The sequence below is a fragment of the Stigmatopora argus genome, chromosome 10, assembly GCF_051989625.1.
Source record: "Stigmatopora argus isolate UIUO_Sarg chromosome 10, RoL_Sarg_1.0, whole genome shotgun sequence".
Lineage (NCBI taxonomy): Eukaryota > Metazoa > Chordata > Actinopteri > Syngnathiformes > Syngnathidae > Stigmatopora > Stigmatopora argus.
This window is the reverse complement of record NC_135396.1, coordinates 18,259,456-18,280,586: the sequence shown is the minus strand read 5'-3', so window position 1 is coordinate 18,280,586 and position 21,131 is coordinate 18,259,456. Positions and strand designations below refer to the sequence as shown.

General features: G+C 46.1%; 1 long non-coding RNA gene across 1 annotated transcript; it reads right to left on the bottom strand.

The window, feature by feature from the left end:
* Nucleotides 1-502: 502 nt before the first annotated feature.
* LOC144083735 (uncharacterized) lies at nt 503-18,616 on the bottom strand. The gene is made up of 3 exons (XR_013303614.1): nt 17,515-18,616; nt 17,315-17,446; nt 503-721 (listed from the first exon to the last, which is right to left on the bottom strand). It is a non-coding gene; the product is annotated as an uncharacterized LOC144083735 (long non-coding RNA).
* Nucleotides 18,617-21,131: the final 2,515 nt, after the last annotated feature.

Genomic DNA, 21,131 nt, shown 5'->3' with positions numbered 1-21,131 from the left:
TTGACTTGGACGCCGGCAGTTTACCTTATAAAGAAATTATTATGCTTATACTGCAAATTCTTACGCAGGTGTTTTGGTTTCGATCTAATATGAGCATTTTTTTACCTTAATGGTGTTATTCGGTTAGCTTATGCAATTGCTTTGAATCAGATTACATTAAATGTTTTGAGTATGGCGCGACTAAATGGAGAGAAGAGTATGCCGCTCTTCAGAATCCTCTTGAACGAAGGCGAGTTATGAGTGATTCTCCGTGCAAGTTGTAACCAGTGTATGTTTAAAGATGTCTTCCACGTTAATTATATTGTATTAATAATTAATCCATCACGATCTTTACCAGAATTCACCTTACTTGCATATCTGGCCTGAAAAAGGAAGAACAAAATCATTCTCGCATGCTATCCACTAGCGTATGTTATGCTAGCTGCTAGCGTATGTTAGACTTGGCACTAGCGTGATTTTTTTAAAGGCAGCACGAGCAAAACTGAGTTTGATAATGCTTTATTGAGGTCAAAAAGTACACTGATATAAAGAGTTCGGCGTTTTACATTCTAGGCTCCAATGTCAATCAGAGTTGTGTATTCCGGGAACTTGATTCCAGCTTTGGCGAAGGCTCGAACAGTGCTGGCCGACACTTGAGCCCAGTCCTCCACAATCCATTGTAACTCGCAACATGCATCACGCCCAGGCCTTTGATCCTCTTCGCTGTTATATCGGCATCGAGCTGTACAGAGGAAATGCCTGGCGTGAATGACAACGCAACGCGGGTGTGAACGCTTGGAAAATGGACTGAAGCCATGGATTGAACAATTTAACAGTTTCGCTAACGGATTGCTAATGGATTGTTAGGGGATTGCTAACGGATTGTTAACGGATGGCCAACATTGTAGTTGGGGCAGGCAGCGTCACACGAGTTACGTGATGATTTGGAATGAAAGAGATTGAATTTGGAATATATATATATATATATATATATATATATATATATATATATATATATATACACACACACACACACACACACACAGTGGTACCTCGACATACGATCGTAATCCGTTCCGTGACTGAGATCGTATGACGAGTTTCTCGTAACTCGAGCGGACGTTTCCCATTGAAATGAATGGAAAACAAATTAATTCGTTCCAACCCTCTGAAAAAACACCAAAAACAGGATATTGGAACGGAAAAAATGTTTTATTTCTTCTAATTCCCCATCTATTAAAAAAGTGACACATAACTAGTGGTTTAATAGTAATAAAATGTGTTTAAGCTAACTAAAATTGGGCGGATTTCGCCGAGGGGAGAGACGCACAAAAGGGGCGGGGGAGCTTCGTTTTTTTTTTCCACGACAACGCACTCGTAAACGGCACAAACACTCCACCCTCACGTTTGCTATCGATGGGCTGTTTGCTGTTGTACTATTCCCTTCAAAATATTCCGAAAATGATGCACACAAATGTCCTCACAATCGGATAACGCACGACCACTTGCCAACGAGAAGCATTCTTTTATCAGCGATTGCTCCGCTGCTCATGGGAGCATCGGGGGCGCTGGCTCGCGACTCCCTTTTAGCTTGTAGCATCTGTGGTCGCAACCGCTTTGAACAGCGCCTATGATAGAGTTGCTACCGGGGATGCTATTGCGGGGAGTTGTGAGCAGCGAACGAGAAGTAATATAATACTCCTCGTATTAGATAATAATAACAGGAAATGCAGCAGCTGAGCTTACCCACATATTGATTGCGGGTAGTTTTATTCTGAGAAAGAGTGCCATTGTTACGATCTCGCCGCGTCGTCGCGTCACGATCCGGAATATATTAGGACCCATCCGCGGGAAACGGGAGTTGAATCGAGCCAGTTGAACGACATCCTTTAATAAATCAACAAGGATCTATAAATCAACAATGGCATAGAAACAAAATGGCAGCATGCTGCGCGCATGCATGAACAGAAGTAACGGTCCGGCAATGGTCCCATGACTCAATGCTCTTTAAATAACAAAACAGGATGCAATCAGCAGATTAACTGCAGCTGCTCTCTGACGGCACGTCAGGAAGGACAAACAGGCCGCTCCTGACAGTAGGTCCCCTCTAACGGACAGATCCTAGACATCCTAATGCCGAATGTCCATGAAAAGCGAAAGACAAAAATCAGGCAGGGAGGGAGGGCGGTTGAGCTCCGTTCTCATCGTCCGGGGGGCGTCCCCGCCAGCCCGTGAAGAGACGAGAGAGGGGCCGGTCCGGCGGGCATCCGCGCCGGCCGGTGACGAGGCGTAGGAGTGGCCGGTCCGGCAGGCGTCCGCGCCGGCGACGAGGCGTGGGAGTGGCCGGCCCGGCGGGCGTCCGCGCCGGCGACGAGGCGTGGGAGTGGCCGGCCCGGCGGGCGTCCGCGCCGGCCAGTGACGAGGCGTGGGCGTGGCCGGTCCGGCGGGCGTCCGCACCGGCCAGGGACAAGGCGTGGGAGTGGCCGGTCCGGCGGGCGTCCGCGCCGGCCAGAGACGAGGCGGGGAAGTGGTTGGTCCGGCAGGCGTCCGCGCCGGCTGATGACGAGGCGTGGGCGTGGCCGGTCCGGCGGGCGTCCACGCCGGCCGGTGATGAGGTATCGAGGTGGGCGGTCGGGTGGGCGTCCGCGCCGGCCTGAGACGAGGCTTAGGAGGGGCCTATCCGGCGGGCGTCCACGTCAACCCTTGGAGAGGAGTGGGAGTAACCGGTCCTGCGGGCCTCCCTGCTGGTCCTTAAGGTGCTGGCCTAGCCCCCTGCCCTTAACAGACAACAGAATCTTAGAACTGTCGTCAGGCACCTTAGCCTGGCTGCTCAGGGGGGCGCCTGCCCCCTCGGCTGGGAGGGCCGGAAAGTTGCTCTCGCCGTCGCCGGCCCCCTTGTCCGGGGGTGCCCGCGAGTTGCTCTCGCCACCGTCCCCGGCCCCCTCGTCCAGGGGCGCCGGAGAGTCGCTCTCGCGGCCGTCGCCGGCCCCTTCGTCCAAGGGCGCTGGAGGGTTGCTGCCGCCATTGCCGGCCCCCTCTGGGCAGACCGGGCGAACGGGAACTGGGCGAACGGGAACTGGGCGAACGGGAACTGGGCGAACGGGAACTGGGCGAACGGGAACTGGGCGAACGGGAACTGGGCGAACGGGAACTGGGCGAACGGGAACTGGGCGAACGGGAACTGGGCGAACGGGAACTGGGCGAACGGGAACTGGGCGAACGGGAACTGGGCGAACGGGAACTGGGCGAACGGGAACTGGGCGAACGGGAACTGGGCGAACGGGAACTGGGCGAACGGGAACTGGGCGAACGGGAACTGGGCGAACGGGAACTGGGCGAACGGGAACTGGGCGAACGGGAACTGGGCGAACGGGAACTGGGCGAACGGGAACTGGGCGAACGGGAACTGGGCGAACGGGACCTGGGCAATTAGGAACTGGGCGAACAGGAACTGGGCAAACAGGAACTTGGCAAACAGGAACTTGGCAAACAGGAACTTGGCAAACAGGAACTTGGCAAACAGGAACTTGGCAAACAGGAACTTGGCAAACAGGAACTTGGCAAACAGGAACTTGGCAAACAGGAACTTGGCAAACAGGAACTTGGCAAACAGGAACTTGGCAAACAGGAACTTGGCAAGCAGGAACTTGGCAAGCAGGAACTTGGCAAACAGGAACTTGGCCAACAGGAACTTGGCAAACAGGAACTTGGCAAACAGGAACTTGGCAAACAGGAACTTGGCAAACAGGAACTTGGCAAACAGGAACTTGGCAAACAGGAACTTGGCAAACTGGAACTGGACAGACCAGCCGGCACCGGAAGCCTGGTTCGTGGCTTCGGCACGGGTGCGACTGGCGGCCCAGGTGGCAAAGGGAGTAACTTGCGTGGCTTGGGCACGGGTATTTGAGAAGCTTGGAGCGGCGTGGTCGGGCGAGAAGCTTGGAGCGGCGTGGTCGGGCGAGAAGCTTGGAGCGGCGTGGTCGGGTGAGAAGCTTGTAGCGGCGTGGTCGGGCGAGAAGCTTGGAGAGGCGTGGTCGGGCGAGAAGCTTGGAGCGACGTGGTCGGGCGAGAAGCTTGGTCAGGGGCTCGAGCGTCCAGGCCCTCCTTCCGCTTCTCCCTGCGGCGCGGCGCTCGCCGCCTCCTCCGGGAGGGTGGCACAGCACACCGGCCGCCACGTGGTGGCCCATCGTAGATGGCCAGCCGGCAAGGTGAATTGTGTGGGAAAAAAACGAAGCCCCCCGCCCCTTTTGTGCCCCTCTCCCCTCGGCGAAATCCGCCCAATTTTAGTTAGATTAAACACTTTATTTCTATTATACCACTCGTTATTTATTACTTTGTCAATATATGGCGAATTATTAGAAATAAAACATTTTTTTCAATCCAATATCCTGTTTTTGGTGTTTTTTTCAGAGAGTTGGAACGAATTAATTTGTTTCCCATTCATATCAATGGGAAACTTCCGCTCGAGTTACGAGAATCTTGTCATACGAGCTCAGTCCCGGAACGGTTTAAGCTCGTATCTCGAGGTACCACTGTATATATATCTATATATATATATATCTATATATATATATATATATATATATATATATATATATATATATATATATATATATATATATATATATATTGGACGTCCATTGCTGTCTTTTACCGGGAAAATCACCCCCCTGGCTGTTGTTGTTGGCCCGGTTGTAATGTCTGAAAAGCTCCAGTATTTGTGATTAATCATTAAATGCTACTAGGAAGTGGATTTTACCCCTTTTTTGTGCATTGATTTATTGATTATTTTTTATGTGTCGCAGCTGTAGCTGCAGTAGAGGTTTTATAGCCATAAAATAGTTTTTGAGGGTTGGAATGATTCGTTGAAGGCACTACGAGAAAATGCACGGACCGCCACTGATATATATATGTATATATATATATATATATATATATATATATATATATATATATATATATATATATATATATATATATATATATATATATATATATATATATATATATATACATACATATAGATGTATATGTTAATATCGGTAAAACTTTGACATTTCCTGCACAAAGACAATTTCCATTGTTAATTTTTGTGTGCGTCTGGTTCTTTGTGTGCATGTTGTGGAAACATGGGATTTTTCCAGCATACAGAGTAATGAGTCCACTGTTTTTATTTTGGTAATAATGCATAAAAGGCTGTCTGTAAAAGAGAACCATGCGTGAGATGTTCCCTAGTTATGTTTTTAAATGTATGGCACCAGTGAGCTGTGACAAAACTCACTTTGAAGAGCAGGCATCTTTGGCTGCAGGCTGTGTTGGCCTCACCTACAGCCTCCCCAACCTGCTGAATGTTGCATGATGCTTGGACATCTCATGCATAGTGCATTAGCACAAACATGCCATTGAATGATATACATACTGCATTGGCACCTGGATTCGCCTTCACTCATAAGCTGGTATCTATTTTTAATCACCACACGAAGTGGAATGAGTGCTTGAAGACAGTAAAATAAAGGCCTGAGTAGAAATGTTCTTTGTTCTAAGAGTCCTTTTATTTTCTCTTTGACTTTTTATCATTGTTGTTGCTGCATGGGCATGTATACAGGTGACATTAAACATTGAAGTGAATAATATTAGTAATAATAATAGTGGATGGATGAATGGAAGGTGGGGTTTTCTGATCCAACACACAACAGAAAGGTTAAACTCTTAAAACACCCATCCAGAGGGAAAATATTTTTTTTTACAAATGACAACAGATGTCAAGGATCCACTTTACAGGACTGTCATGTGAAAATGTATGCTGACTAATCAGGGTTAGGCCTGGGGGGCGCGTGGTTAACCCGTTGGCCTCACAGTTTTGGCGTTGAGGGTCTTCACCGTGTGGAGTTTGCATGTTCTCCCCGGGCTTGCGTAGATACTTCGGTTCCCTCCTACATCCCAAAATGTGCATGGTAGACTGGTTGAGCGCTTTAAATTGCCTCTAGGTATGAGTGTTAGCGTGAATGGTTGTGTGTCGCCTGGTGCCCTGCGATTGGCTGGTCAAGGTGTCCCCCTCCTTGTGCCCATAATTAGGTGGGATAGGCTCAAGTATCCCCCACTAAGATTTGGATAATAAGTGGCTCAGAGGTGTTTCATGAACCAAGACACATATTTTACACTTGAAACCACATCAAAAATGTCCTATACTCCCAGTCTATTCCTGTTTTCCCATTTGAATACTGCTTTTCTTGCTGTCCCCCCTATTATTTTTATTCAAGCACAGAGCTCCTGAATACATCTACTGATGTGTCTTTCAAAATCAGACACCCTCCTCCAGGTGACCCAAGCGGTGGTGATCAGCATCCGGTTTATGTCCAGAGGAGGAGAGCCATAGCCATCTCAAGGGTCTCTCTGCTGCGTTGGCGGTACTGCGGAGGGCTCTCCTCTTCCTCTCTTCCTTGATGCCTAAAATAATAAGTGTTCTGGACAAGTATCGGGCTGCGAACCCCCTGTTCAGACATAGGCTTTATCATCATCATCAAATCATCAAAAGCCTTCATTGTCATCATACACAGCTGCATATGACAAAATTGGTGGTGCTACTCCACAAAGTGCGTTTTCCCAGTAAAAGAAAATAAACAAGTAATATAAAAATATAAAGAGTAACGATTTGCTTTGTACTTTGTGCTTTTTGCTTTTGCTTTTTTTGTTCTGCGGCCTTTGACTGTACTGTCTAACTTAAAACTATGCCTTTTCTTGCTACTGTCAACATGACATTTCCCGAATACGGGATGAATAGAGTTATCCAATCCAATCCAATCCTGTTAAGGTAAATTCTAAAATATTGCACAATCTAAGATATTATTGCACACCCCGAAGTTGTTGAACAGAAGGGATTGTGTGTCGTGCTAACGCAAGTTCAGAGTCCTGGTGGCTGTGGGAAAAACAGTCCTTAAGTCTACTTGTCCATACTTTGTGTGACCTGTAGCGTCTGCCAGAGGGCTGCAGCTGGAACAGGTTGTGACCAGGGTGGTATGGGTCCCTGAAAATGTTCCCGACTCTGCTGAGGTAGTGAGGGCTGGCAATGTCTTCCAGTGAGGGCAGAGAGCAGCCGATGATCTTCTGGGCAGTGTTGATCACTCTCTGCATGGCCTTTCTGTCTGCTGCGGTGCTTCCAGCGTACCACTTTGTGATGCAGTATGCCAGGATGCTCTCCACAATGGCTCTATAGAATGTTACCAGAAGCTTAGTGTCCAAGTTGTTCCTCCTGAGTACCCTAAGGAAATGGAGTCGTTTCTGGGACTTCTTCACCGTCACATAGACCCCCAGGAATTTGAAGGAAGGGACCCTGTCTACCTTGACCGGCCATCTCGTCGACGAACAATTCGTCGCCAGACACTTCGTCGCCAGACACTTCGTCGCCAGACAGTTCGTTGAACAGACAGTTCGTCACCGGACATTTCGTCAGCGGACAATTCGTCTCTGGCTAGGGGATAGTGGTTATGGTTAGTGGTTAAGGTTAGTGGTTAAGGTTAGTGGTTATGGTTAGTGGTTAAGGTTAGTGGTTAAGGTTAGTGGTTAGAATTAGGGTTAGGGGATAGTGGTTAAGGTTAGTGGTTAAGGTTAGTGGTTAAGGTTAGTGGTTAGGGCTAGGGGATAGTGGTTAAGGTTAGTGGTTAAGGTTAGTGGTTAATGTTAGTGGTTAATGTTAGTGGTTAAGGTTAGTGGTTAATGTTAGTGGTTAAGGTTAGTGGTTAAGGTTAGTGGTTAAGGTTAGTGGTTAAGGTTAGTGGTTAAGGTTAGTGGTTAAGGTTAGTGGTTAAGGTTAGGGGTTAAGGTTAGTGGTTAAGGTTAGTGGTTAAGGTTAGTGGTTAAGGTTAGTGGTTAAGGTTAGTGGTTAAGGTTAGTGGTTAAGGTTAGCGGTTAAGATTAGCGGTTAAGGTTAGCGGTTACGGTTAGCGGTTAAGGTTAGCGGTTAAGGTTAGCGGTTAACGTTAGTGGTTAAGGTTAATGGTTAAGGTTAGTGGTTAAGGTAGTTGTTAAGGTTAGTGGTTAAGGTTAGTGGTTAGAATTAGGGTTAGGGGATAGTGGTTAAGCTTAGTGGTTAGGATTAGGGTTGGGGGATAGTGGTTAAGGTTAGTAGTTAAGGTTAGTGGTTAAGGTTAGTGGTTAAGGTTAGTGGTTAAGGTTAGTGGTTAAGGTTACTGGTTAAGGTTACTGGTTAAGGTTAGTGGTTAAGGTTAGTGGTTACGGTTAGTGGTTACGGTTAGTGGTTAAGGTTAGTGGTTAAGGTTAGTGGTTAAGGTTAGTGATTAAGGTTAGTGGTTAAGGTTAGTGGTTAAGGTTAGTGGTTAAGGTTAGTGGTTAAGGTTAGTGGTTAAGGTTAGTGGTTAAGGTTAGTGGTTAAGGCTAGTGGTTAAGGTTAGTGGTTAAGGTTAGTGGTTAAGGTTAGTGGTTAAGGTTAGTGGTTAAGGTTAGTGGTTAAGGTTAGTGGTTAAGGTTAGTGGTTAAGGTTAGTGGTTAAGGTTAGTGGTTAAGGTTAGTGGTTAAGGTTAGTGGTTAAGGTTAGTGGTTAAGGTTAGTGGTTAAGGTTAGTGGTTAAGGTTAGTGGTTAAGGTTAGTGGTTAAGGTTAGTGGTTAAGGTTAGTGGTTAATGTTAGTGGTTAAGGTTAGGGTGATTATAATTTTGAGAGAGAGACTACTTGGTTGATCGCTTTCAACAAATTATTTATTCAACAAAACAATGGTTCGCGAGGAACCCACCGTTCAACAAAAACGATCTTCGACTAAATATCCATTCGACATATCGTCCAACGACATGTCTGTTCGACGAATTGTCCGGTGACGAATTTCCCGTCGACGAAATGTCCGGTCGACGAACTGTCTGGCGACGAATTGTCCGGTGACGAATTGTCCGTCGACGAAATGTCCGGGCACCCTGTCTATTCATACTCCATTTATGAGGAGAGGGGCCAGATCTGTGCTGCATTTGCGGAAGTCCAGGATCATTTCTTTAGTTTTCGTGGTGTTTACTGTGAGATTGTTAACCAAACACCATGAAAAAAGTTTGTTGACCTGATCTCCGTAGGCAGATACATCCCCTTGAGTCCGACCACAGTGGTGTCATCAGCAAATTTGATGATGGAGTTAGACTGGTGGATCAGTGTACAGTCGTATGTGGATAGTCCAAGGTGGGAGAGTTTTTCATCCAGAATGTCCAGTATTATAGTGTTGAAGGCTGAGCTGTATTCAATGAAAAGCATCCTTACGTTGTTTCCATGGTGCTCCAGGTGGCTTAGTGCTGTGTCTAGAGCAGGGGTCTCAAACTCGCGGCCCGCGGGCCAACTGCGGCCCTCGGGACAATAATTTGCGGCCCCCGTCTTAATATGAAAGATTAATGTTTGTGTGGCCCGCAAGATTGATATGAATGACACTTGTTGTGTTTGGAGCTGAATGAACCAATCACGGTGAGGTATACGGCTCTGGAGGGCGGGACATCGGCCGGGCTGTCCAGTGCCTCGCTCACTCACTCATTCATTCCTCCAATCAGCTGGGCGAAGGAGAAGCCTTGAAGCCGATCACTCCGCTCGGCGCGCACACTCCTCCGCTGCTCTCAGCATAGAACTGAATGAGGCGCTATGATCCATGATCCAGCCTGTGTCAGTGTAGCCATCTCCGCGAGTGAAACGGAGAGCGAAAGTGCGCATGCGCCACAAACCCGCGCGACTGAAAGTGAAAGATCAACCCGAGACTCATTCCAAGTGGAAAAACATATTACACTGTAATAATTACAGAGCCCCAGAGATGTCTCTTTCAAAGCCTGCCGTGAAGAGAAAGGTCGGTGATGAGCACAGACAGTTTCAAGAAGTGGGGAGTGCAATATTTCTTTGTTGAACACAGGGGCAGCCCGACGTGTCTCATTTGCACTGAAAAAGTTGCGGTGCACAAGGAATACAATTTGAAACGTCATTATACTACGAGACATGCTGAGGAGTACGAAAAATACCAGGGAGATGAGAGAGCCAACCAGGTTGCCAGTCTTAAAACATGTCTTCTGAGGCAACAGGATTTCTTCAAGAAGGCTAACAAAGACAGTAATGCAGCAGTCGAAGCTAGCTACGCCATTTGTGAGTTGATTGCTAAAGCAGGAAAGCCATTCACAGAAGGTGAATTTATCAAAAAGTGCATATTACAGGCTGCACATATTGTCTGTCCAGAAAAGAATAGTCTGTTCAACCACATCAGCCTTTCTGCCAACACCGTGGCAGAGCGCATTTCTCACCTGTCAAGTGACATTTATGATCAACTGTGTGAGAAAGCACAATGTTTCAGTGTATATTCAGTGGCTCTTGATGAGACCACAGACATCACAGACACTGCCCAGCTCGCAATATATGTCCGTGGTGTTGATGACAATTTTAAAGTAATGGAGGAGTTGCTCACAGTAATTCCAATGCATGGCCAGACCACCGCTAAGGAAATATTTCACCAGCTGTGTGATGCCATTAAGAATGCCGGTTTGCCATGGAAGAGCTTTGTTGGAATAACAACCGATGGAGCCCCATCAATGACAGGGAGGAAGAATGGACTGGTAGCACTTGTTCAAATAAACTGGAAGAGGAGGGTGTGGATGAGGCCATTGCTCTGCACTGCATTATCCATCAGCAGGCCCTTTGCAGCAGATGCCTGAAGTTTGACAATGTGATGTCTGTCGTTGTGAAATGCATCAACCAAATCAGATCCAGGGGCTTAAAGCACAGAAGGTTCCCTGCTTTTTTAGAGGAAATGGAGTCAGAATATGGGGATGTGCTCTACTTCACTGAGGTACGTTGGCTCAGCAGGGGAAACGTGTTGAAGAGATTTTTTGAGTTGAGAGCAGAAGTAAAAGACTTCATGGAGATAGACGGGGTTGCTGTTCCTGTGCTAAGTGATCCCAAATGGCTCATGGACTTGGCTTTTCTTGTTGATATCACACATGAGCTTAATGTACTGAACAAGAAGCTACAAGGCCAGGGGCAACTTGTCAGTGCTGCCTATGACAACGTGAGAGCATTCTGCACTAAACTTGTGTTATGGAAAGCCCAGCTCTCTCAGACAAACCTTTGCCATTTCCCAGCATGCAAGGCTCTCGTGGATGCAGGCACACCATTCAGTGGTGAGAAGTATGTTGAGGCCCTTTCGAAGCTACAGGAGGAATTTGATCACAGATTTGCAGACTTCAAGACACACAAAGCCACATTTCAAATTTTTGCGGACCCCTTCTCCTTTGATGTGCAAGATGCCCCTCCTGAGCTTCAAATGGAGCTCATTGACCTGCAGTGCAACTCTGCACTCAAAGCCAAGTTCAGGGAGGTGAGTGGAGAAGCAGACAAGCTTGGGCAATTTTTGAGAGAGTTGACCCCCAGCTTCCCTGAACTTTCCCAAATGTTCAAGCGGACCATGTGCCTTTTTGGGAGCACATACTTGTGTGAGAAGCTCTTCTCCACCTTGAACTTCAATAAGTCCAAGTACAGGTCCAGACTTACTGATGAGCATCTTCAAGCTCTACTGAGGGTCTCCACTGCTTCCTCCCTCAAGCCAAATGTGACTCAGCTATGTGAGAAGAAGCGCTGCCAGGTCTCTAGCAGCAAGGAGTAGGCAAGAGAAGCCGTGTTCAGAATATTTCATGTTCAATGTTCCATTCAAGTTCAGAAAGTTAAAGGTTAAAGAGCTGTTAATACAGACATTCGAAACGGAATGAAAATAATTCATTTTCTCTACTTAGGCAGCCAGTGTATATCTCTCATTATTATTATTTTATTTTTGTATTACTGATTGATTGTTTTTTTATTCATCTTTAAGTTAATTTATTTAATTCATATTTTTTTGTTAAAAAATAAAGATATTTGATAATGTTGGAATGTTTTATCAGCGCTTTTCTTGTGGAAATCCTGATGCGGCCCAGTCTCACCCAGACTCGGCCTCTAGCGGCCCCCAGGTAAATTGAGTTTGAGACCCCTGCTTTAATATAAGGAAGACATCGGAGGCATATTCTGCTTTATCTTGCAAGAGAGAATCGATCCTGACTCGCCTTTGTCCCACATCATTCTAAAGAACCGAATCCTTTCCTGCCCATTAAATTAAATTAGAGTCAAAACAATTAAGGTTATCTATTCAAAATACCTAAGGTCAGGAATCAAAACAATTGCATAAGAATTCAAACAAGCAAGCATCCTTTTTAAAACAATTGCGAGTATTTTCGGAGGTCGATTCGATATCGCCACCAGATGTGGAATTCAAGTCAAAACAATTAAGAGTCCTTTCCGGATTTTCTTGCGACTGGGTGAGAAGTTGAGGTTGAGCACTCCAGTTCCCCCATGGCCCTTGAGGACCAGTTTGCCCACCCCTGATTTAGGTGCACCTAATCAAGACTTATCTTGTACTTGCATTAAAAGTCCATAGGCTGTTAACCACTTCAGTCACTTTTTGTATCTACTTATTTATGTGACCACTTATTCATGTTGACAACTCATTTATGACTTATTTATTGATAATTTATTTATTATTAATATTTATTGATTATTAATTTGTGCACTTCATGGTGAAGCTTAAAATCTCAGTATACTTGTACAATGACAATAAAAGTACTCAATTAAATTAAATTCAAATAAATATTTCTTTCTTGGATTTCTTTTTTAATATTTTTAATTATTGAATTTTGTGCTGATTTTTAAAATGTGCAATTTTTCTACACTGAACAACGTCTCGCCGACGCCAGTCATCCAGCTCACCCCCAGCCCCCCGATTATTGGCCCCATCGCTTACTCCATCGCTCCTGGCTATTCGCTCAACTAGGAGAGAATATTCGACCTCCATCGCCCCTTGTTAATGGCCTTGGCTATCTGGATTCGGACTCCGGCTATTCATTTTCTCAACTGAGAGAGAATTCTCAGCCTCCATCGCCCCCTGTTGATCGCCCCAGCTATCTGTATTTGGACTCAGATTTTTCTGTATGTGAGGACGGTCATGAGTTAATAGATTTGTGGGCTTCAGATTCAGACTCGGACTGTGATTCCCTCAGCCGATCCGGACTTCGATACACCCCCCTGGAGGACATTGGCCCCACCTTCTTCTCCGATTACTCCGACCTGGATTACTCCGACCTGGATTTGCCGTGTTGGCTGGCCATCTACAATGGACCACCGTGTGGCGACTGGCGTGCCACGATCCAACGTCCCCGTGCCGGCCGGCCCGCCAGTCATCACCAGGGCCACAATGCCGACGGGCCACGATCCTGCGTCCCCACGCCGGCTGTTCCGCCAGTCATCCCCGTGCCGAAGCCACAAACCAGGGTAGCCGTGCCGGCTGGCCGGCCAGTCGTGCCCATGCCAAAGCCACGATCCCACATCCCCATGACGGCTGGCTCGCCAGACGTCCCTGTGCCAAAGCCACAAGCCAGCGTCCCAGTGCCGGCTGGTCCGCCAGTCATCCCCGTGCCAAGGCAACGAACCAGGAACCCCGTTCCAGCTAGTCCACCAGTCACCCCGTCCCGATGCAGCGCTCCAGTGTTCCCTTGCCGGTTAGCCGCATATTATTCCTGTCCTGGCGTCAAGTTCCTGCCCGTCAAGCCCGTCAAGTTCCTCCCCGCCAAGTTCCTCCCCACCAAGTTCTTGCCCGCCGAGTTCCTGCCCGCCACGTTCCTGCCCGCCGAGTTCCTGCCCGTCAAGTTCCTGCCCCTAGGACAGGGGGCTTGGCGGCGGCGACTCTCCGGGCCCCCTGGACGAGGGGGTCGGCGGCAGCGACTTTCCGGGCCCCCTGGACGATGGGGTCGGCGGCCCCCCGAGCATCCAGGGTAGGGTAGCCGACGATCTTTCTGAAGTTCTAGTGTCTGTTCAGAGCAGGGCGCTAGGCCATCACTTAAAGCAGGGGTCTCAAACTCAATTTACCTGGGGGCCGCTAGAGGCCGAGTCTGGGTGAGACTGGGCCGCATCAGGATTTCCACAAGAAAAGCGCTGATAAAACATTCCAACATTATCAAATATCTTTATTTTTTAACAAAAAAATATGAATTAAATAAATTAACTTAAAGATGAATAAAAAAACAATCAATCAGTAATACAAAAATAAAATAATAATAATGAGAGATATACACTGGCTGCCTAAGTAGAGAAAATGAATTATTTTCATTCCGTTTCGAATGTCTGTATTAACAGCTCTTTAACCTTTAACTTTCTGAACTTGAATGGAACATTGAACATGAAATATTCTGAACACGGCTTCTCTTGCCTACTCCTTGCTGCTAGAGACCTGGCAGCGCTTCTTCTCACATAGCTGAGTCACATTTGGCTTGAGGGAGGAAGCAGTGGAGACCCTCAGTAGAGCTTGAAGATGCTCATCAGTAAGTCTGGACCTGTACTTGGACTTATTGAAGTTCAAGGTGGAGAAGAGCTTCTCACACAAGTATGTGCTCCCAAAAAGGCACATGGTCCGCTTGAACATTTGGGAAAGTTCAGGGAAGCTGGGGGTCAACTCTCTCAAAAATTGCCCAAGCTTGTCTGCTTCTCCACTCACCTCCCTGAACTTGGCTTTGAGTGCAGAGTTGCACTGCAGGTCAATGAGCTCCATTTGAAGCTCAGGAGGGGCATCTTGCACATCAAAGGAGAAGGGGTCCGCAAAAATTTGAAATGTGGCTTTGTGTGTCTTGAAGTCTGCAAATCTGTGATCAAATTCCTCCTGTAGCTTCGAAAGGGCCTCAACATACTTCTCACCACTGAATGGTGTGCCTGCATCCACGAGAGCCTTGCATGCTGGGAAATGGCAAAGGTTTGTCTGAGAGAGCTGGGCTTTCCATAACACAAGTTTAGTGCAGAATGCTCTCACGTTGTCATAGGCAGCACTGACAAGTTGCCCCTGGCCTTGTAGCTTCTTGTTCAGTACATTAAGCTCATGTGTGATATCAACAAGAAAAGCCAAGTCCATGAGCCATTTGGGATCACTTAGCACAGGAACAGCAACCCCGTCTATCTCCATGAAGTCTTTTACTTCTGCTCTCAACTCAAAAAATCTCTTCAACACGTTTCCCCTGCTGAGCCAACGTACCTCAGTGAAGTAGAGCACATCCCCATATTCTGACTCCATTTCCTCTAAAAAAGCAGGGAACCTTCTGTGCTTTAAGCCCCTGGATCTGATTTGGTTGATGCATTTCACAACGACAGACATCACATTGTCAAACTTCAGGCATCTGCTGCAAAGGGCCTGCTGATGGATAATGCAGTGCAGAGCAATGGCCTCATCCACACCCTCCTCTTCCAGTTTATTTGAACAAGTGCTACCAGTCCATTCTTCCTCCCTGTCATTGATGGGGCTCCATCGGTTGTTATTCCAACAAAGCTCTTCCATGGCAAACCGGCATTCTTAATGGCATCACACAGCTGGTGAAATATTTCCTTAGCGGTGGTCTGGCCATGCATTGGAATTACTGTGAGCAACTCCTCCATTACTTTAAAATTGTCATCAACACCACGGACATATATTGCGAGCTGGGCAGTGTCTGTGATGTCTGTGGTCTCATCAAGAGCCACTGAATATACACTGAAACATTGTGCTTTCTCACACAGTTGATCATAAATGTCACTTGACAGGTGAGAAATGCGCTCTGCCACGGTGTTGGCAGAAAGGCTGATGTGGTTGAACAGACTATTCTTTTCTGGACAGACAATATGTGCAGCCTGTAATATGCACTTTTTGATAAATTCACCTTCTGTGAATGGCTTTCCTGCTTTAGCAATCAACTCACAAATGGCGTAGCTAGCTTCGACTGCTGCATTACTGTCTTTGTTAGCCTTCTTGAAGAAATCCTGTTGCCTCAGAAGACATGTTTTAAGACTGGCAACCTGGTTGGCTCTCTCATCTCCCTGGTATTTTTCGTACTCCTCAGCATGTCTCGTAGTATAATGACGTTTCAAATTGTATTCCTTGTGCACCGCAACTTTTTCAGTGCAAATGAGACACGTCGGGCTGCCCCTGTGTTCAACAAAGAAATATTGCACTCCCCACTTCTTGAAACTGTCTGTGCTCATCACCGACCTTTCTCTTCACGGCAGGCTTTGAAAGAGACATCTCTGGGGCTCTGTAATTATTACAGTGTAATATGTTTTTCCACTTGGAATGAGTCTCGGGTTGATCTTTCACTTTCAGTCGCGCGGGTTTGTGGCGCATGCGCACTTTCGCTCTCCGTTTCACTCGCGGAGATGGCTACACTGACACAGGCTGGATCATGGATCATAGCGCCTCATTCAGTTCTATGCTGAGAGCAGCGGAGGAGTGTGCGCGCCGAGCGGAGTGATCGGCTTCAAGGCTTCTCCTTCGCCCAGCTGATTGGAGGAATGAATGAGTGAGTGAGCGAGGCACTGGACAGCCCGGCCGATGTCCCGCCCTCCAGAGCCGTATACCTCACCGTGATTGGTTCATTCAGCTCCAAACACAACAAGTGTCATTCATATCAATCTTGCGGGCCACACAAACATTAATCTTTCATATTAAGACGGGGGCCGCAAATTATTGTCCCGAGGGCCGCAGTTGGCCCGCGGGCCGCGAGTTTGAGACCCCTGACTTAAAGGGCCGTTGCAGACGCCCACCGGACCAGTCACTTCCCCACCTCGTCAAGGGCCGGCGCGGATGCCTGCCGGACCGGCCTCTCCCACGTCTTTTCTCGGGCCGGTCGGCACAAGTTTCTAGGTTACACCAGTGGCGGTCGGTGCATTTTCTCGTAGCGCCTTCAATGTATCAATCCAACACTCAAAAACTATTTTATGGCTATAAAACCTCTACTGCAGCTAGAGCTGCGACACATAAAAAATAATCACTAAATCAATGCACAAAAATGGGGTAAAATCCGCTTCCTAGCAGCCTTTCATGATTAAATACAAATACTGGAGCTTTTCAAACATTAAAACCAGGCCAGGGGGGCGATTTTCTAGGGAAAAGACAGCGATGAACGTCAATGGCGTACGGGCAAACATTGCCCGAAAATGGGGTAAAATCCAGCCGAAAACAGCATTTATTGATTAAATATAAATACTGGAGCTTTTTAAACATCAGAACCGGGCCCGGGGTATCATTTCCCCGGTAAAAAGACACCGATGAACGTCGATACGTCCATACGTGAAATGACAAAAAATGCACTAAAATTAGGTAAAATCCACTTCCTAGCAGCATTTATTGATTGAATACAAATACTAGAGCTTTTGAGACATTACAACAAGGCCAGGGGGGGGGGTCCTCGGGAAAAGACAGCGATGGACGTGCTTTTCAGATATCAGAACCGGGCCCACAATTGAAATATTATTTAGGAATATAGCCATATTATACTCACCAAAAATTCTTTTTAACTGTACACAATATCCATCCTCCTTTCTTTCTTCCGTCTTTTCTATCGCCATCGAATCTAATGATGAAAGTCGAGCCTGTCCTGTCATATTTCCGGCATAGTCCGTCTTGAAAATGGCTTTAAATCAACAAAACAATAAATTTGCTTGTGCAGCTAAGTTAGCGCACTGAAAGTGGCGCACACACCATTTTCCCGGCTGTAACAGGCTTGCTAGCTTCGGAGGTGACCGCCCTTTCTTAATGATGTCCATTTTTTTCTGGAAAAGTCCGTCTGGAAAATAGCTTTGTGAGCAAATCTGCAACAGAATCCATTTGTTTTTGCTTCTGTCGGCCATTGTGGGTGGAGTTTGCGACCTCTGGCTGCCTCACTATGGCTTTGGCCCGCCTACTAGCCAATCATAGTTGGTGAAAGCAATGACGTATCCCAGCCAGCAAAATGCCAATGCGAATGAAAAAGCATTGTGGGGTTGCCAACTCGAAATCTGATTGGTTAAAAGCAACAGTCTAGTTTAATGCAGCAGAGCCCGCAGAACTGATTGTGAAGGCTTTGAGGCAGATCTGATCTGGCAACAAATAATGGCTGAAATGTGATTGGTTAAATGCTTCAATATTAAATTACACATCTGGAAGCAGTGCAAGCAGGGGGAAAAGCAATGAAAGGAAGCTAACAGACCTTTTGGAATAATAAGTATTGATGGACAAAATATAATATGATTCAGATATTTCTTAGGCCAGCAGAGAAGGCCTTGAAGGCCCTGACGGCCCGCCACTGGGTTACAACCACCCTCCCCACCAGCGGTTTCTTTTTTATGGACATTCGGCTTTGGTAGGTCTGGAATCCGTCCCTTAGAGGGGGAGTACTGTTAGGATTGGCTTGTTATTGTTATTTCATTGCTTTCTCCGTGTGTTCTTATCTTCGTTTCCCTACTCTTGTTTGTCCCTCCTTTCTTGCCGTTGCTCTCCCGCGGCTGCGCATCATTGTGAATTAGTTTCTGGTGTGCCTATTTAAACCCCACTGACTATTTTGTCATGGTCGGATTATACCATTGAACTGCTTTTGTTTGTCTATGCGATGTTTCCACGTCACCTCGATCCCTGTTCCATGTGCCTCGTTCCTCGCTTTCCTGGTTATCTGATTTGATTTCTAGTTGTTCGTTATTTTCTAAGATCCTGTCTGTTATTAAAGTTTTCGTTTGAGCACCACTTCCCACGTCCTCGCCTGCTTCCCTGCGATTAGGTCCTATTCCCCGTCCCCTCGCCCTGACGTCAAGCCGAAAGACATGACAGAAACTCGTAAGCGGAAGCCACTTCCCTGTTTTCCGCTTGCCTCTCAGACTCAGCACTATTGAAAAAGAAAGAAAAAAGGTAGTTATAATAGGGGTTACCCTACTCCTCGATTTTTCGATTATCTCGGCCATGTCTGGTTTACATTAACACCGACATTCGAGAGTTTACTGTATTTTATCATAAGAGGTTAAAACTGGCACTTTTTAAATGGTGCCCTTTTGACAATGCTGGTTGAGGGAGTCACATTCTTATTTTTTTGTCACGCCACTCAAATAGGGCCCAGATACTATAATTTTAAAACATGCAAGGGTCTTATGTCTTATTTGTCTCCAAAAAGTCTTAAGTTCATCTTATTGCTTTATCTTAATTGTTGTTCAAATAAACTGAGATATGATTGCGATTTTATGAGTTTGACCCCTGGCATTCTGTGCTTTATTCTGTTTCTTGTCTCAAATAAGTCCCAAATCAATCTGCTTTGTCCTCGCTCATTTTGGCTCATTCCCTACTCCTACAGAGCCATTAAGATTATTAAGAAACAAATGAGCAGAGAATGAGACAAAAAAAGAGATGCTCAAATTCGTCTCGTGAGCCAATGTCAAATGATGACCAGAAATTTAACGCTATGAGTGGGTCATTTTTCAAAACTTTTGAAGTGAATACCGAATGATCATGCTCTTTTACTTTTCTTCCTCTACAATCTCTAGACTATTCTCTATGGACATGGTGAATTTGGGATGTGAAGAGGAAAGATGTGGGTTGGCCTCAGCTTAACCTCCCCATATGGTCTGGGAATGGGTGACTCGCAAGCCTCCAGGCAAATTCCAATTCATCCCAGCTGTTGCTTTTCTGAGGTGGTGCACCCCACAACTTTACACTCTACTAGCGAGTTTTCCGTGGGTTGGAGCAGTCTTTTTTCCCTCCATCAATTGCCATATCCTCAAGCAGTAGCTCAACACACAACTCATTTCCCTGAGAAAAACACAGGACTCAAGATAGGGGTATTGATTCATCTTTTGAAAACACAACTAAAAAAATGAAGGCTGTGAAAGGTTCAGCCCAACCCATAGTTTGAATTTGTTCCTCATCTGTTGCTTAATTTTGTCTAGTGAGACTAATAATTTTGTCTCGTTCTCCTGTCATTTGTTTCCGAGTTACTGCTCCCAAGGGCCGCTTTGGAGCAAGGATGAGCAAAAATGAGACGGGAAATCATTGAGACTGATTTGAGATAAACAGATTTGAGCCTTTTTTTAAAAGAGAAACAGGATCTCTCATAATTGCATCAATCAATTTAAGCGAAAGGAAAGAAAATCTGATTCTTGTGTGAGGTAAGGAGGGAGGGAGGAAGGGAGGAAGGGAGGGAGGGAGGAAGGAAGGAAGGAAGGAAGGAAGGAAGGAAGGAAGGAAGGAAGGAAGGAAGGAAGGAAGGAAGGAAGGAAGGAAGGAAGGAAGGAAGGAAGGAAGGAAGGCAGGAAGGAAGGAAGGAAGGAAGGGAGGACGGAAGGAAGGAAGGAAGGAAGGAAGGAAGGAAGGAAGGAAGGAAGGAAGGAAGGAAGGAAGGAAGGAAGGATGGAAGGAAGGAAGGAAGGAACGAACGAACGAAAATGAAGCTGCAAAGTCCAAATGTGAAACTTAAGTTATGGATGAACAAACCACCTGCTCTGCGACCCAAAGTGGGAAGGTCCATACCAAGTGTTGGTGATCAACGACCAGACATGAAAATAGCCAAGAGGGGGATGTGGATCAACCTTTCGCACTGTAAGAAGGTTATCTCAGTTGAAACGTTTGAGGAGACAGAGGAAGGAAACCCTTCTGATGAAATAAAAGGAAATGAATGAGATAACCAGTACAATAGTGCTTAAAATGATTATTGCTCCGGGGGCAATGGCATTAACCATAGTGATCTCTTTTATATTGGATTTATTGTCTCCATAGGCAAAAAAAATGTTGAGTGTGAAAGTGTTTCAATTGAGACTGAACCTTCCTACTGAGGGTTAAAATAAACGAACGGATGCATAAAACTCGGTTCAAAATACAATCTGATACAAGAACACCTGATTTCCTAACATGTATTCGAGATGACATCCCTGGGAGAGTAAACATACAAACGATGTTTTGCCTTCCACAAAATTAGACTACTGAAATCATCCTTTCTTTTTTTTCAATTTTTAGAATAGTCAAATGTTGTCTCATACAAAGCATCAAACTTTGGGAAACAGCACATATGCTACTTAACAGTACTGAATAGAAATTGGGGAAATCTTGTTGCAGAAACTGGTCCAGATTGGCAAACCTGGATGACACACAAATCATCAGAGCACTGAAAAAAATAACTCATACTGTGGTGGGTGTATAAATTGATGTTAAAACCGATAAACTAAAAGTGTAAAAGATCCTTGTCTGATGACTTTTCTAAGGCCATGGTCATCTGGGGAAGATAATTTTTACAAATTATACAAATAAATATGAAAAAACTTACGAGGAGAAAAAACCCAGATCTGCTATTGTAAAATTAAAAT